This window comes from Coturnix japonica, chromosome 3 (genome assembly GCF_001577835.2).
Source record: "Coturnix japonica isolate 7356 chromosome 3, Coturnix japonica 2.1, whole genome shotgun sequence".
Lineage (NCBI taxonomy): Eukaryota > Metazoa > Chordata > Aves > Galliformes > Phasianidae > Coturnix > Coturnix japonica.
Window position 1 is genome coordinate 74,645,039 of NC_029518.1, and position 15,493 is coordinate 74,660,531.

Sequence of the window (15,493 nt, forward strand, 5' to 3'; positions counted from 1 at the left end):
TCTTAGATCAGTGGATCTGGGCACTATTTTAATAAAAGAAGCTTCTTAAATAGGAATGATACTCCCTCATTCCGTTATTTCCAGTAAATTATGTTTCTCCAAGAGTATGTGAAGCTCTTTTCTAAGAACCGATGTCTTTATAAGCCTCAGTTTCATACCTGTTGAGGGGCAGGAGAAATTCATTCTTATCAGCTTAAATTCATGGAGCAGCATAAGGCACTCCAAGGCTGCTTGGAGTATGGTGCAAATCTCAGCCATACTGTGAGCAGCCCAAGTGCACACTGCGGGGCCAGTGTAGCAACCGTTTGCAAAGGTCAGCTTACTGCCGTATCATGTTCTGAGTTCATCTGAGTTGCTTGTTAATAACCTTTTTGTGTTATGTAATACTGTGAGGTATCGTGTGCGCTCTAGTTTTGCACCTCTGTGTAAGATTTTTAGCTTTCTGTCTAATTATATGGAGAAAGGGATCCACGGAGCTATTCTTGATGCCAGGCATACAGGAGTCAGGAACAAGTTTTCAAAGCAATTAGGTGTTAGGACTAATTCATTCATTATGTGGGATTGTTGTGTGGCTGGTAAGACACGGTGTGCATCTCTATGAAACCCTAAATGAAGCATCACTGTTGTGTAATAAATCATTAGCAGAATGTCAGATGGGGTGAAGAGCATGGTAGGATGCATATTGCAATCTGTCTGGCCGGTGCACACAGTTTGCTAGCAACTGTAGCAGGACTCGGATATTAATATTCTAATATGTTGGAATATTATATATTACATTAATACTACAACCTGTTGGAATGTTTTCCTTTAAGCTTTATTGACATAAATGAGAGAAGCAAGGCTGTCGGCAGCATGAGGCATTGCATGCACTGAACAAGACATCCGTCATGCCCCTTAATCTCGGCCTAGGGGGAGCACCTCCAGGAGTAATTTAGTTTTGATGTCCCTTTTACGTATTGACCTTGCTGTTAGACTGCCACAAGGCTGCTATCTCCATGAAGAGCTGTCCTGAGACCAGACTTTAATTTCAAGCAGATCATGACCTTCACTCTGGGATACTGCCAGCACAGCCTAAACCTTCATCCAAGTACAAGATGCGAAGGCCTCACTCTCAATTCCTTGGCTTCCATGGATGGAGGTCAGCCAGAAACACTTCTGTCTGGTTATTACATCTTTAAAATCCAGGACCAGGGTCCAAACCATTGCTGGTGATGCCCATGCCCTTAGTCTTCCTCCAGAGGAACCATAAGAACAGCTCGGTCCATTCCCAGTCCAGCTCAAAGGCAGAAGTTCCTGGCTTTTGTACTTTGCTTTTGTACTCTGCAGCTGTCCCAGCAAAATGCACATTTTGCTTCCTTCTATTTTGCTTTTCCTCGGTCTCATGCTTGATAAGATAATTGATTCTACTAATTCCTACTTAACTAAATAAATAGCATTTTCCATTAATAAGGTATGCCTCGCTGTAAGGTCATTGCCAGCTCCCAATACTGTCCCTTTTATGTTAACATCTCCTAATTTCTATTCCATTTTCTTTTATTCTTACTATTTTGTGGGGGTTTTCTTCTCTCCTTCCTGTGCATCCTCCCCGTATTTCTGCTGTCTGGACTCTTAAGCAAACACTGCTGCCCAAACACCAGGTCATTCGTATCCTATGGGGGCAGCTCTTCCTGATTACAGTGTCTGCTCTGTAGATCATTCTCATTCTCTGATTTAATGAAAACAAAACAATTGCTTCATGAAAAAATTACAACAAAAATTAAAAAAAAAAAAAAAAGAAAGTCTATACTATGACTTGCAGAGCAATTTTACTATACAGGAGCAGGGAGTATGGTATAAACATAATAGAATCATAGAATATTTGCAGCTGGAAGGAATCTTTAGAGTCCAACTCCTCTGCAATGAACAGGGACATCTACAGCTAGATCAGGTTGCTCAGGGCCTGGCCCACCCTGGTCTTGAAAATCTCCAGGGATGGGGCATCAATCACATCTCTGGGCAACCTGTTCCAGTGCCTCACCGCCTGCGTTGTAGAAGACTTTTTCCTTGCATCCAACCTAAATCTTTAAGTCTGAAACCATTTCCCCTTTTCTATCACAACAAACCCTGCTAAAGAGTTTGACCCTTTCTTTCCCATAGCTCCACTTCAGGCACTCAGGGGCTTCTGTGAGGTCTCCCTGGAGCCTTGTCCTCTCCATGCTGCACAGTAGCCCCAGCTCTCTCAGCCTGTCCTTGTAGGAGAGGTGTTCCGTCCCCTGGATCCTTATAAAAATATCGAATAGATATATTTTTCAGATATAAAAGATATAATTTCTCAAAATATTTAGATTTTCACTATTGCATTCTCCAAGATACATAGATGTTTTGCAGAAAATAAGCCCATCACAAAGATTAATGTTTAATGAAGTCTTTTGTAGCCAAGTACAACAAGAGAGAATCTTGGGATATTGTCTTCTAAGTATTGGTTGGGTTTTTTGTTTTGTTTTGAGTTCCTTCACACTGATGCGATGAAAACACACAGCAAACCTGTAGAATCAAGGTAATCTAAGAATATTGAAATAAAATAGGTGAAACAGAAAGAAACCCATGAAATAAAAGGATAAAAAAAAATGAAACAAACTCCCATACTGAGACTCCAAACAGTCAACAAATAGAAACATTTTAGAAATCCTTAGGCTTTAGTAATAGCTACTTAAGAATTAAGCAAAATGACTCTTTTTCTGTTAGGTTTCCAGTGTAGGAGATAAGTGGTTTGGATTTCTTTCTGTTGAGTTGTTTGGTTTTCTTTTTTAATTGCTATTTATTTATTTATTTGGGGGGGATACTCTATGAAAGTTCAGCTTGATTCTTTGTTAAGAAAATTCCTTAAAGACACAGCAATATATAGGCTATATATATACATGTAGAACATATAGCTGTCATAGTCATCACAGTCCTTACTGAGCACCTTCATGCTTTTCCTCTGAAAATGACTAATTTGTGTGAAATATTTAAAATTATGAGGGGCTCAGTTATCTGAGACACTATAAATAGGTTTCTTCTCCAAAAGTAATCTAATCTTTAGACATGGGAGATGTGCAAATTTTCACTCTCTGGCTCATATACATACAACAAAATCTACGCAGAGCAGGATGAAGTGGGCCAGCTGCTCTGGGTGCTTCTACCCCAGGGTGCTTTTGCTTCTGAAATGCTGACTTTCCCCAGCCCTTTAGCCACTCACCACTGGGTCAGGTGGGCAGGGTGAGAAAATGTGTGTGTGGTACACTAAGGGAGATCCCCTCTGGCCAATTTAAAAGGTTCCGTGTTTGGCACCCTGGCTTCTATGACCCTCACATAGAGACCTGTGTATCTTATGCACTACTGAGATGGACTAGCCCTAACATAGCAGTCTGGTTTCTGCTATTGGAATAGGGCTTAAAATTTTAGGGGCTATAGAAAAGTTTTCTTGTATTTAAACTTTCATGTAAGCTTTAGGATTCATATTATATTCCCCAAAGGTCATCAGCTGTTCATTTTGCATACAAGTGTTCTTGTGTCTTAGGCTTTAGTCATAGCATAAGTACAGGACTTAGAACTGAATGACTGTAGTTCATTTTAATTGGTGGAACAGTCTAAATTAGATGGTTAATCATAAACCTAATACATTCTACAGAAACATTTTAAAATAAAAATATTTTTTTACCAACAATTTTCATAACAAATATTAAAATACTTGGCACCTTTCTAATGTCCTCTGCCTTTTCAAATACTTTGACAGCATCAACGATCCTCAAAGATTTTCAGCAAGGCATGCCCCCTTAGTTGGCTTGGCTTAGAGGCTTCCTAAGCTATATGTAACACAGAAAGCTGAAATAAGTATGAGCTCTATCCATGCATCTGTATTACTATATCAGAGGACAAACAGTCTTTGGAGACCTTTTGTAGGAACAATATGCTTGGAGCTCCTCCTTTCTGCTACTGCATCCCTATTGACTTCCATAAGATTTATTCCTACCATTAGGTAAAGTGAAAATACAGGGGGAAAAGGTCTAGGATCAGCAGAGCCTTCAGAAGTTCCTGTTTTATTGGATGAATAATGTGATTTGGTGAGAGCTGTTGGAACTGTACCACATCAGAAAGGTATTCCTTAGTCTCCTGCAGGCATGTTTAGGCACTTAACTTATTCACCCATGTTCTTAAATCTCTTCCTAAAGCATGTGCTTTAAAAATCTCTATCAGGAGAATAAATAAAAGCAAGCAAACAAGAGTGAAGAGGAATATAGTTGATCTAGGGAGGCTGTGAGACAACAGTAACAGGTTTGCAACAGTGGGTGAACAGGTGTCCTGAACATGGTGCTTGTGGAGAAAAGTGCTTTTTTTCAAGCAGTAGAAAGGATGTTCTAATGGCTCCATTGCTAAGAAAGGCTGAAGGCTGTTATTTCATTTTGAAGGAAGGATAAAAAAGAAGCTATGATGTGTCTAAACCTAACTTGTTTTATGTCCCCACATATATCACTGTCTGCAAGGAAATGTATGAGCTAAAAGTGATTTTTAATATCCTTGGAGGCTCGAGGAGAGGATGATTAAGTGCCACAGGCCAGAATTACCAGAGGAGCATTTATATGAGATAAAACGATGTACAAATATGACGATAAGGCAAAAATCACAACTTGGATACAACTTGGTTGTTGGATACAGGCACACATACCCAGAGAGGTTTTGCAATCTCCATCCTTGGAATTTTTCAAAGCTGAGCAGGTCCTAAGAAACCTGACATAACTTTGACGTGTGTTGTGCAGGTTGGAATAGATGACCCCTAGAAGTTCCTTCCAACCTAAATTATTCCATGAGTCTAGATGACCTGGGGCAATGAATACTTAATGACCTCCCCTGTGAAATAAAAACCCATTGATAAGTTTGACCTGGTCAATTCTGTAAGGATGCATAAGTATCTGTCACTGCTGATATCTTGCTCCTACCACAAAATCACCAGCCCTATATGCAGGGGGCAGAAGGTGGAAAAGACAGCAGTGGTTTGTGTCTTCTATAGAGTAGTTTCTCCAATTGCTTCTGTAAAAAAGAGATGGGATGGGAGAACTGAACTACAAGTGACATCGTACCCCAGTCCCATGGAAACATGCCAGTGAAGAGCAGCACAAGACCAGGTGCCTGCCCTGTCTCCCCCAGTGAGTCCCACCATGCTGCACCCACCACCCTGCCCTTCCTTTCTTCAGCCCCCTCTGCCGCAGTGAAGTTTCCTATCATTTTCTTTCCCCATGAGATGATTACAACTTGGCTAAATTTTTTCAGCAAGACTTTTACAAGTGAAGATATTATGGGAGATTAGCTATGAACCATATTTTCCCCAAATGACAAGGCAGCATTTTGAAATTTGTATGTTTTAAATGGGAGTAGTTACTTCAGTTGCTGTATGTAATTGTCCATTTTTAGAAACTGTTGACTGCTGCTGGTTTGAAAATCATGTTTCTGTTCACATTTCCCTTCTTGATGCTGAAATCTCTGGTCCTTTTTGAAAATCTTGATCTGACTTTGCCTCTGGTTAATAGGGCGTTCATGTTATAACCATTTAGGTTGTTTAATTTAAGCAGAGGTCACATTCTGCTTTTGTTTTCTTCTTCTGCCTGAAGATTGTTATTCTGAAGGGAGGTTCAGTGGTTGTAAGTAATGAGATGAAGAAAATACAGCTCAAGTTCATGATACCATAAACGCTCGGAATGAAAATTAAACATTATTATTAGCAACTTTCAGCAGGGTTTAAAGTGTTGAAACTTAACCTTGCCATGTGGATCCCTATCACTTAACTTTAATGAGTAACCAGTAGCAGGAGAGTTTCCTATATCGTATGCAGTAGCTGCTGAGGAGAGATATGACATATTATCTAGACTTTTTATAGAAGCAGCTATCTTATCACTGCAATTAAGAGAAAAACTAGAAATTGAAGCCATCGTCTTCTAAAAGGTGCACTGTAAAACCATGATTCCAAAATGTTGTTGTTTTATTTAACAGCACTAAGACCACGTTTGGTACTGGAACCAGAACACTTACAGGTCTTAGAAAGGAACAGTGGCCTAGGTGATTATGATGGGTGATAAATAAAAGCAATAAACTATCATCTCTGTTACTCAACTGGAAGAGGTTACCATCACTATTCTACCTGCCTTACACTAGATCCTGATGGGAAATGTGTTTTTTCTTTTCTCTAAATGTTTCACTGGAGCAGAAGGGAGGAATGGTTGAAAGATTAAGGAGAAGTGTTTTGGAACATTTCTCAAAGCGCACTGTCTGGGGCCATAAACACAATTCAGTTGTAATTTAAAATATCTGATTGAAGTTAGGCTTTTCACTCACCATCTCTTTCCATAATTAAATCCATACAAATATGGATACCTCTGTGTTTCTAGAGAGAATCTGTGCGTTTGAATAGGGTAACAGTGGAGGCAGCTTCCTGCTAAAACAAATGAATCCTAGAAAGTAACAAATATTTTGTGTTTGCTTCTGTTCAGCTGATGAAGAATTACTGACTACTTTCCAAGAAGGGAAGCATTTGCAATGCTGATGATAACTCCAGGAGAGCAAATTTACTGCAGGCAACATTGACTGGGGTCTTATTCCCTGTTTCTGTGTTAAAAGGTTTTTTTTTTTTTCTTTGTTTTTTTTTTTTTTATTTTCTCTTTAATACTGCATTTAATAATGTGTTTCACGTATTGCCTTTGCCTGTGGAGGCTTATTAAAGGTATTTCTGTTTAACACACTGCGTTAGAAGCAATAATTTCCACCATGTAACCTTACCTCCCTGGCATCATTATTTGCTGTCCACTCAACCAGCACATTCCCTTCCTACACCACACCTCCTAAACTAATGTATTGTCACTGAGGTGAAATGCTGGGGAACCACCTGGCCCCCGGTCCACCCCCCGGGTCCCTGGCGGTCCCGCAGGGCCGCTGTGGACCGGGGGGCGACCGGGGGCCGATGCCGTCAATAGCGCAGTGACTTCGGCAGGTGGCAGTGGCGACCCGCGGCCCTAGGAGCAGGCACGGAGGTGTGGGGTCGGGGGGCTGGAGTGGTCCTCATCCCCCTTTCACTCGCCGAGGATGGATCTATTAATAAACGGATGGGTTTAAAGGCGTTCCACAAAGAGATTCAGAGGATAGACGCAATCGGCAAAAAAAAGCCCACCCCCAAAACTATCCTAAAGCTGCCAAAAGACAACACTCTCCTCCCCCCCCCCCCCCCCCCCGCCTCCGGCCAAGAAATCCCACTCTAGACCCCCAGAATAGAATCAAAAGCAGTGTTCCATACAGTCTGTTGTGCAGTCGTAGCTGTTGCGGCTGTGAATACATCAGAACGATTGCAGCATGATCCATCTTTCTCTGATTTTCCAAAACATAAACGTGCTGCAGAATCATGTGAACAGGCTGAGTTCATACAAGCAGCCGTGATATGTGAGATCTGCACTGTTGGTCTCTTTGAGGCATTTCATATGTGTCTGGAATATCATTTTATATTGCATGCTAAATGTTCTAAATGGCCTTAAATATGCCTTCCATTCCCTTTTCCTTTCTCTTTCCTCTCTCCCCTCCTCTCTTCCTTTCTTTCTTACACAAATCAAAAATAGTGATTGCTTTTACAAGCAATCAGCATTTCAAGTGATTACATATTAAGAAGAGTAGGAGAACAATTGTTGAATGGAGTTTGATTAATTAGTACCCATCTAAATAAAGGGAGATAAGATGCTGATCCAGTCTCTGTTCCCATTTATGTCTACGCTGACTTCAGTGGAGTGACATCAGTAATGAACACTGCTCATTATTTTTGGCTATTTTAGGTTTTTGTATAGCACATGTGGTTCTGTAGTTAAAAAGAGAGTAAGGAGAGTAAGAAGAATAATGGCTTTTTTTTTTTTCTTTTAATTTTTTTTTTTTTTTCCCCCTTCTGATTATTCCTTTGCTACTGCCTGTTTATGGATTATGAAAAAGCCATATGTTTTTAACTACTAAGCTCATCTGCATATATTCTCTGACTGTGAGACACTGGAACAGGTTGCCCAGAGAGGTTGTGGGTGCCCCCTTCCTGGAAGCATTCAAGGCCAGGCTGGGTGGGGCTTTGAGCAACCTGGTCAAGAGGGAGGTGTCCCTGCCTATAGCGGGGGGTTGCAATTAGGTGATCTTAAAGGTTCCTTCCAACCCAAACCATTCTATGATTCTGTTTTTCAGGAAGCCATGTTCCTTTGAATTAAAAATGTGGCAAGTTGGTGAAGTCTCATGCTGGCTAGTGAGTGATTTCAAGCTGGGCACAATCTTTCTAAATGATTAATCTTATGATCTGGAGCTTCAGGAAACTGGAGAATAATATCTGTTTTCTATGAGGGAAAGAATATGCTTTTCTTTAGCGTTGAGAGCCTGGGAAAACTCTCTCAAGACTGGCGAGGCACAGGGACTGACAGCTCCTCCTCGCCTGCCCACCAATGGTGATTCATACCAAGAAGAAAGAGGAATTAAGTTGGAAGAAGAACAAATAAAGTGGCACAAGTTGAGTGATGCTGCACGTTCCTTGGTGGCGTGGTGGGGATGTGCTGGAGTGCCGGTTTCCATGGCTGCACTGATGTTTACCTCGCTCAGCAGCCGCTTACACCTAACTTTTCTATACGGTCTTAATTACTTCCCGTCGGAGAACTTGTCCAGAGTTTTGCTTTTCTGAAGCCACATTCTATCACTGGCCTTAGGTCCCTTCAAACTGGTTGCTGCTTTTTGTTTTTGTTTTTGTTTTTTTTTTCATCAAAACACACTCTTGTGAAAGAGGCTGGTGCAAAGGCAGCAGAGCAGTGGGAGCCTGGCTGGGGTTAGGCTGTAGAAAAACACAGCATCCTACACATTTTCCATGCTATGCTTATCAGCTGTCACTGTTGCAGTAGATCAGACGCTTGCAGCTACTTAAAGAGAAAGGAGCACTTTGCAGATTTCTCAGAACACATGTAGGTGCAGGTAGACATGCTGTTTTGAATGTAATATTTGCAGGTAGTCCTCTTTCATCTGCCAAAACTGTATAAAGAAGAATAGCTTCATCTATTCACTGCTGTTTTAAATGCAGCCTCATCTAATCACACACCAGTAGTGTAAATGAAATGTGCTCCTCCTTCATTCTGACTCACAGCTGTGTGTAACTGGGAGACCATAACGCTGACCCCTCCATCAGGGGCACACATCTGTGCTGGGGGCAGCAGTACCAGAACAGTCAGCTCCAAAGCTCTGGAACACTTTGTTTCCATGAGGACTGTGGCTCAGGGACTTTTTGTGCAATTATTTCAGTGACTTGTTACAGCTTTCCAAAAGAAATAAAATGCCCAGTAACACGTTTAATATTAGTTTTTGACATAAAATAAATATTCCCATACTATTCTGTGATTGCTGCGAGTAGCAGTTCCACCACACTGTAACACCTTCCCATTCCGAAAAGCACTGCTACTCCTTTTTTTAAGTAAGTGATCTTTCAGTAATGAACAGCAATTATTTTTTAAAGTTAAGTAGAGGAGTTGATGCCAATTATTGATCCCTCTATAAATGGTGTTTCTTTTGTGTTGCTTGCAAAAAAAATCTTCATTTATGTAGTCTCAGGTTCCATGATCAGTGCATGCAACCAGTGACTTCCAAGGTCAGCATAAGCATTATTTAAATGCCTACTTTTTAGTAGAACAAGTTTCACTAACATGTGTCAATACTATGTACATAATTGGTACAATACAAGTAGAATATTTCATTTCATTTAGGTTAGGCTGTAGTTGGACTTGATGATCTTGGAGGTCTTTTCCAACCTGGGTAATTGTATGATTCTTTGATTTCTTTCTCACGAGACAATGCATAGAATCAAAACTGTTTGCAATGAGATGTGCAGGAGGAAGCAGATGAGTTCCAGGGAAGGGGCACAGAAGCAGAAAATAATTGGAGGATCGTAGATGGCTTGGGTTGGAAGAGACCTTTAATATCATCTAGTTCCAATCCCCTGCTATAGGCAGGGACACACTCACAGCTCCATCCAGCCTGGCCTTGAGTATTTCCAGGTATGAGGCATTCAAATCTTCTCTGAGCAAAATGTTCCAGGGCCTCACTACCCTCACAGTAATTTCTTCCTAATATCTAGTCTAAATCTACCTCTTCCAGTTTAAAACCATTTCCCCTCATCCTGCCATTACCAGCCCTTCAAACAAGTCCCTCCCAACTTTCCTATAGGTCCCCTTCAGGTACTAGAAGGCTGTTATAAGCACCCCCCGGGGCCTTCTCCTCTCCAGGCTGAAGAGCCCCAGCTCTCTCAGGCAATGATAAGGTACGAAATTGTCTCACTGGTTCAACTGAACAAAATGGTTCCACATCCTGCCCTTAGCTTTGCTCTTTTGTTCAGAGGTAGAAATTATTTCTAAGGAGACAGAAGGGCGAAGGTTAAAAAGACTGGCAGGGAGATTAACTGGATGTGTCCTACCAAGTCTACCAGTTTTCACCATGTTACTCAGAAGAGTTCAGCATTTATCAGGTTACCACTTACTTAGTACATTCAGCTTTCCTCCTATTTTTGTTGCAGAAAACTACAGGTAAGTAAACCCTGTCCTTCAGAGGATGATGACACAGGCTGCTTAGAGAAGCTGTGGATGCCCCATGCCCAGAAGCTTTCAAGGCCAGGTTGAATGTGGGACTTAAGAAATTTAGTCTAGTAGATGGTGTCCCTGCCTACAGCAGGAGGGTTGGACCTAGATGATCTTCAAAGTCCTTTCTCACCCAAGCCACTCTATAATTTTCTCCTTTTTAAAGGCCTGCAGAATGGAATTTCACTAAGCAGTTTTACTCCAACATGAACGCATCAAGTTTATGTCAGGATCAGTATAGAAATCTGCCTGAGAAAAGCCTTTCCTTATAGGCTTTTGAATAACAGCCTAGGATCTAGATTTTACAGAATTTTAATAAACAATGGAAAAATGTATATTGAAATTAAACAAGTGTTCTACCTTTAGCAATTTTTACAGGAAAAGTATTTATCTGAGCTAGTGATTTAGCATGAAGAGGAACTGAGTGACTTTTGTTTTGGTATTTATGAAAATTCATACTTTTAGCATCTTTGATTGATTGGGTGTTATTTAGGCAGTGTAATGTGCTGCAGGAAAGATTCCCAAATGCTTACCTTCCCTTTCCAAGATGGTCTGGGGATATAATACAAAAGTAACTCAGATGTTGGCCAGGGTTGTCCTAGGATCTCAACTTTCAGATTAAAGTACTGTTATTGAAAGAGGTAAGTGGAAAAACTAATTCTTGGATTAGAGAAAGGGAAGCATTGGAAGGAGGACTGTTAACTACTGATGATTTATCTTCAATGTGCACAGTATTACAGGATACTGCAGCAAGTCCATTTGCTTACTAGGAACTTGGTGCTCCCTACCAGCACAGCCAGCAGGAATTAGGTGGGGAACTGCATGGCATGTCTACACCTCCATTTCATAACTGTAAATTTAGAGTAATAACTTGCTAGTTCATTATAGTGTTACAATGATGCTTCCCACCAATTATTGAAGGCTTGTGCTGTCCTCCTTTGGATGTTGCAAAAGCTCATACTTAAAGATATCTATTCCACCTTCATATTCAAAGCCAGCACAGTTTGATTATCTCTCCAGTCAGCACAGATGGAGAGGTTTGTGTTCATGGTCAGGTTAACTCTGACATGAGAGGATGCTTAATCAGTGAGATATTTTGTGTATTTGTCACTGTGTAAAGTACATCTATTTTAATGCATGGCCAAGAGTAAAAAAAGTTATTAGCACAAGCTAAATCACTTAAATGTTCTTATTCTTATAGCAAGTGCACATGTCTAATGGAACATTTTGCAGCATGCTGTTAGATCGCTGTATGGCACTAACAAACATCTATTATACATAATCAATCAAAATCTGACTCAGTTAACTCTGTGGGCAATTTTAAAACACCTTAAAAATTTAATCATGAAGCACTGGAACATCACTTAATCAACAATGACAAAAAAACACATACACACACAAAGAAAACAACAACCACCCAAACAACAATAGCAGAAGAGAAAAAAACAAAACTATATTTCAGCATAAAAGTGGAAATAGTTAGATGACAGGAATTGATTAAACCCATCCTGAAAGGAAGTCCTGCTGCTGTTTTATTGAGAGAGGCAATACTACAATCTGGAGTACAACAGTCTGGGTATGCACTCACTCAAGTGATATTCCTTTCTCCTCTACTTGCAGCTAATGTTGCCTTCCCACTCTGCTAAAGTAATTTGTCACCCTATCGACTTGTTTAATATAATATTTGAACAACTGCAAGCAGTTTATTGATATGTGAACAAATCAGGTTTTCTCCACTGCAAACAAGAGAGTCAATGCAGTGCATCTGCAGAGGCCCTGGCAAGGTGTGGTAGTTCAGGAAGACTGTGTTAGTGATGGTGCAAATCCTGCAGCTCTGCTGTCCACCCCCTTGCAATTACACCCCTGGCAAGAAGGCTCAGCTATGTGGTTGGGGCAGTAAGAGGCAGGACAATCCTGTGGTCACACTCTTTTGGGGATAAAATTCTCAAAGAAGGTATCCTGATTGCTAAGGAGTTGTAGAGGCTTAGGATCAAGGTTTTGGATTTTGGCACTCAGCAGACCTTCTTATCTGACTGTGACACAGACACTCAGAAACTTCCTGTGGATTTGGTTACTTGTAATTATAAATTAAATTCAAGCTCCTACTAGTAACAGTGCAATGTTATCTTTCAACGTGTCAATACCTTTGAGTATTCAGCCAGCTGAGAATATGGACCTGGGGACTCATACCATAGAATCACAGGATCTTTTGTTCTGAAAGGGATGTCTAAAGGTCACTTCATCCAGCTTCCATAGGTCATGGCCATAGCTCACTGGAACACTAATAAGATATGAGGTTATTATTATTTTGGAGCTACTATCAGAATCGTTTGGGTTGGAAGAGACCTTTAAGATCATCTAGTTCCAACCCCCCATACTGAGCCATTGCATGTGTTCCAAGTCTACACAAAGTACATAGTACCTTTATCTTAGAATATCTTGTTTCATGTTTATTTTTCCAGTAACTTGGTGTTTGTTCCTAAGTCAGCAGTTACTTTTATGAGAGAGGAGGGAATTTAGAGATTTCTGAGAACCAGTCTGCCAATCTAAATCTAGTTGCTACAATCACCTGTGCTACAGATTGTTCCTATCGCTCTGCTAAAATTGCATGTTATTAAAAATCAAAGGTAAACAAGAAATGAGTTGTAAATAGACACGATTTGTAGCATCTCCTCACATTCGATCCACTAAAGCTTGAAATTAGAAAAAGATTACTGAAAATCAGAATTCAATTACATTCATCATGTCACATGGGATATCTTCCTAATATCCGAGCATTATTTTTGCCCTGCTATAACAGGACTCCTATAAACAGAAAGTCGTATAAAATTTAATTGGTTCTCCAGAGTCTTCACTACAGCACTATAAAAGTGAAATTTAACTGCACCATACAAACATCATGATTTCTATTCACGAGAAAAAAAAGATAGACATTTTCTTACTCTGTAATTTTTTTATTATGTTTTATAAAGGTTGCTTAAATTATTGATGCAAGAGCTTATGCACATGTATTATTATATTATAAATTCTCTCAGAAGTGTGTTTACTTAGGTTATTTGGAAAAATAGCAGAACGAAATTTACTGTGTACTTAATAATGAACAGATACCAAGGAAAACATAGAAGTGATCTCAATTTGTTTATATTTTTGGGTTTATATAACACATTTTAAATCACTCTGTTTTTTCCACTAGTAAGCTGATAGCCTGAAGCTATGCTATTCTGGGGAATGAAAGAACTTGCATTTCAAACCAACACCGTTCTGGCCTAAATTTGCCTCCACTTCCTGGTGTTAAGGGATTTTCCATGAGATAAGAGGCATCTACTGGTGCTCTGACAACAGATTTGCACAGAGGCTTGCACAGCAGTTCACTTTTGGAAGCCATTGGGTGGGTGCCAGCACGTTTAGCACATCAGTGTCTTCCACAGCAAATTCTGTTTCCCCTGACCAGATTCACCCATCGCCTCTACAAGCCTTGCTGCTTGTATTACTGTGCCGTGACATCCCCTCTCCCAGCACACTCACTGTGAGCATAAGCAACTGTTGGAGAAGAGGGACAACATGGACTGATGACTTGCTAACAGCTGGGAAATGTACAAGCTTGCTTCTTGCTTTTATCTGTTGCATGTACATTGCTGGCTGCACTTACAGGACTGGAAGGGGGAAACCTGAGTAAACTGTGAGCAAAACATCTATACCCCATTTATCCTGTGTTGTGGGCCATAGTCTGTCCTGGATTGTGCTGACTAAGAAGTGCTATCACAAAAGTACCTCTGAAAAGGCTCAGAATGGGGACACCAAATGCATTCCTCTATCACAGTGTAGACAACCATGTCGGTACTTGTAGATAAAAACTGTGCTTGGAACACTCTGAATCTCCCTCTGTCCTACTCTTTGCTGCCTTGTGAGAGACATGGGTTGCAGATCACCCTAGAAGCTGAGCGGGCAGCTCATGATTACTCCTCCTCCTCCTGGCCAGAATTAGACCTTGTCTGGGCAGTACAAGGCCCATGTGATCAACAGAAGACAGTAGCAAAATGAAACCAGGCTTGGTTTCAGCTTGAACCACAACTTCTTGTTACCCAGGCTCATTGACAAGGAGCCAGAAGCCTGAGTCTTTATAATCTCGCCATTTCAAATCTTAAGACATTTGTTAGCTCTGGCTCTATTTTCAGAATGACAACCATAAATTTCACCTACTGCTGTTTCTGCTATGCCATTCCAAGGACTGCTTGCGATAGAAACATGGGTACTCTAGAATAGCTGAAACTTGTTCTGCATGAACCATGGTTTGAAAGAAATCTTGAAAGAAGAAAAAAACAAGGCTTAAATATTTCTCATGTTTCAAAGTACTGTTTTTACCTTTCCTCCTAAGGACAGCATACAGAACTAGATGCTCACTGTCACAAGAAAATACTCAGAATGTGGTGTCGTCTCACCTTCAGAAATCTGCAAAATGAAGTCATCACTATTAAGTTATTGTCTCTGAATTCCCAATTAACACCTTCTAAGTGCTTGAATATCTGCTTCTCTTAGGGCTTTTCATGTTGGTCACACTTTCAGGACATATATCGGTATAGAAAGACATTATGGGCTGTTATACTTGAAAATTCTGTAACATGCCTGTTCCATAATCTAAAGCAAAAATAAAACTATATGGAGAATGAAAAAGCTTACAGAACTTTTGAGCTCTCTGGAATCATTTTTATTCCAATTCAAGAAAACTTTGACATGAAAATGATCTGCAACATGAAGTATCCAGTTCCAGAGAGATCAATTCTTTCTATTTCAGGTACTGTTTTTTGCACATGTTGCATATGTCTATATGAAAAGCTATTTCAAAGAGAGAAGTTGTAAGACTTTCA